At 37.5% G+C, this 3409-nt stretch overlaps 1 pseudogene; it reads left to right on the top strand.

Annotated features, from left to right (window-relative positions):
- The window catches only part of LOC116080465, a 2268-nt pseudogene extending 488 nt beyond the window's left edge, over positions 1-1780 (top strand).
- The last annotated feature ends 1629 nt before the right edge of the window (positions 1781-3409 follow it).

Here is a 3409-nt window from a genome sequence, read left to right on the forward strand (position 1 = left end):
GGGGAGGGTTGAAGCAGCAGAGAGAGGCCTCTGCCTGGGGGGAGGGCATGGCAGGGCAGTTGCTGTGCTAATACTCCTGGAGCCACATCCTCCCAGTGGGAGGGTGGCAGCTGTGGCCACTTGCGGAGCAGCTCTGCTTCATCTTCCTGTCCAGGCCATGAGGTTCCCCATCAGGATGGCTGGCTGCAGTGGACTTGAAGTCCTGTGGCTGCCAGGGACGTGGTAACAGATGCACTCCACAGTGCCATGCCTAACACTCCCTGTTCCCCACCAACAGTCTCTCCACAGTGCTGTACAAACTAAAGTTTCGCGACCACTTAACACCATCTAGTGGCCATGAAAGTAATTTACAGGCTAATGATTCTCACAGTCACTTAATTTGGATTTAATTACAAAGCCAATTACCAGGCATAGACATAATGTTCTTGATGGCTTAATATTACAAAAGAAATCTAAAAGTGCAGTTAAAATTAATAAAGTTCCACTGGTTAAAGTTTATTAATTATCATGGATCTAAAGTGACTTTAATTTTTAAGTGTATAAAAAGTTAATGAGGCCATAAGCCTTATGGAATTCAGCCTTTGTTAGATATTGTCTAGTAAAAGGCAAAAAGCTCTTTACATAAGGTAAATAAAGCTTTTGTAAACAATTGCTATCTATTATAGTCAAATGTTTGTAGTTTTAAATATGCCCCCAACATCTCTTTGACAAAAAGAGAAGATTAATATAAATTTATCTCTTCTCATATTCAAAGTAAAGTTTAATTTCTTACCATAAATTTGTGGTGATATAATAAAATCATAAATATGTTTTAGAAAACATTTATTTCTTCTAACAGCAATTATTTTGGCTATTATAAACTATTAATTGATATTTGGCCTATTAATAAGTAAAGATTTTTAGACAAAAATTGATATTTATCCAAAGTAAACAAATTGTTCTAATTCATTTGTATACATACTTTCATATTTCCTATAAACTTATGTATATACCCCATAACAATATATACTTCTATAGCCCTTTTATGAGAAAAATTTATATATAAGTCACATGTTTAATCTCATGATTTTTCCCCCCTACCTCAATACAAATAATTAAATTGTGTGCTGTAGTCACTATCCAGCGAAATGTGAACATCTTCAAGTTTATCATTCCCAACATTATGAAGTACAGATCACACTGAAAACTGCTTGTTGTCTCAAATCCAGTTGACCTTCATGACTTTGAAAATCAGTGGCTTTCCTAAAAGCGAAGTTATTGGAAGTGTTTGCAATCTAGATTCACCTTGGATCCATTACCTGATGAGAGAAAGGCTGAGGGTTCATCCACTGAGCTGTCATGGGTGGGTCCTGGGAGAACATGGCAACTCCAGTGTACCTGTGTGGAGTGGTGTGAATGTTGCTGGCATCTCTCTGAAGTCTCTAAACCCAGAACTGGGTACTGATGAGACAAGGAACAGTTGAAGGAGGTTCACAAACAGGTGGTTGACAGTGCATGTGAGGTAATCAAGCTGAAAGGCTTCACATCCCGGGCCATTGGTCTCTCTGTGGCAGACTTGGCCAAGAGCATAACGTAGAACCTTAGTAGGGTGCATCCCATTTCTACCATAATTAAGGGTCTCTATGGAATCAATGATGATGTCTTCTTCAGTGCCCCATGTATACTGGGACAAAATGGAATCTTGGATATTGTGAAGGTGACATTGACTCCTTAGGAAGAAGCCCACCTGAAAAAGAGAGCAGATACACTCTGGGAAATCCAGAAGGAGTTGAAGTTCTAAAGTCTTTCCAGTATCCTAGCACTTCCCTGACCAGGTTGCAGCAGGGATTCTATGGAGACCACATGTGGCCAGAATTATTTAAAAAAAAAAAATCAACCCAGCAAACTCCCTTTCCTGCTGGGTCACTTCTTGAGCCAGTACCATTTAGTATCACCATGTCCCCAGCAGGCTCTTGTTATTCTCTCCCAGCTAATAGCAACAGCTCGCTCACATGCAACTCTTTACACACACCCACAATCATTCATCTAGCTAGCGCCTAGGACCCAGTAGGTAAAGCATGACTCTTAAGGTTTAATTATCAGGTTTATGTAATAATAAGATAACAATTTACAAGATGCCAATACAATAATTTCAGAACCAAATAATAAAGACAATATTCTGACCCAATTAATCTATTTTGTAAAAACCTTTGCTTGGTTGTACAACCATACCATGTCTGACTATTAATCATCCTCTGAATCCATGATGAAAATTCTCTTCCTGCTCCTGACCTTTCTCCTCCTCCAACTCTAGCTCCACCTCTTTATTCCTGTCCAATCATAGGCCTGTCCCTGCCCTAATGTGATTGGACAGTGAAAATGCTGCAACAATCATACACTTCTCATCCCAGCTGTACAATAATGTTGAGGTGGTCTGGGAAAAAAATCTCAGTTCCCACATCTCTGCCCTGCTGCCAAGTGGTACTTATATAGTGGTAACCTGGTTAGTATGGCAGTTCCACTGTCTCTGAGACTCACTGCCAACTGTGTGCTAGCTTCAATTACCCTGTGAGCCTGCTGCATTACTCCCCTGTGAACCCTCACCAAACATGTCTAGGCCAATGAGTTTTCAGTTAGTGATAACCTGGCTCCAGTGTGTAAGTCTATTATGCATATCTTGTACATAAATGTTCTATAGGATATTTTTATGTATTATATGTGTCTATAGTGTACAATGCAATATTATGTGAAGTATAAGATCTGCATATAGATGATGGAACCAATCACTCAAGTGTCCTGCCAATGAAAACATCAAATAAATCTTGAAGTGTGAAAAAATATGCTATTATATAGAACAATGAGATAAAGTTAACTTAAAATACTATATATTTCAGTATATAAAATTAGCTGTGCATGACTCAAAGAAGACATAAAAAAAAAAGGTCAAACAAAATTTTAAACTACTTTCAGTTTCTAGGACTGTGTTTAAAGTAGAAAATTAATTTAGAAAATAAAATGTTCGAGACCAGAGTAAAGATTCTCACTAAAAAGATATAATTTAGAATGAAAATAAAATTTAGTCACCTAATGTGTCAGAACAGATAATGATAATTTGCATATGGTAAAGGAATTACAAAGTCAGTTGAACTGGAATACAAATAATTAGCCTAGATAAATGCTTAGCCAGACAAACTAGAGAGCACAGAGGAAGTATCCAAATCAAAATCAAAACTGAAAAGGAAGGCATAACAACAGAAACCGAGGAAATTCAAAGAAAATCATCAGATCCTACCATAAAAGCTTATACTCAACCAAACTGGAAAATCTGAATGAAATGGACAACTTTCTATACAGATACCAGGAACCAAAGTTAAATCAAGATAAGATAAATTATCTAAACAGTCCCATCATCCCAAAAGAAAAAAAAAAA

Source organism: Mastomys coucha, unplaced genomic scaffold (genome assembly GCF_008632895.1).
Source record: "Mastomys coucha isolate ucsf_1 unplaced genomic scaffold, UCSF_Mcou_1 pScaffold6, whole genome shotgun sequence".
Lineage (NCBI taxonomy): Eukaryota > Metazoa > Chordata > Mammalia > Rodentia > Muridae > Mastomys > Mastomys coucha.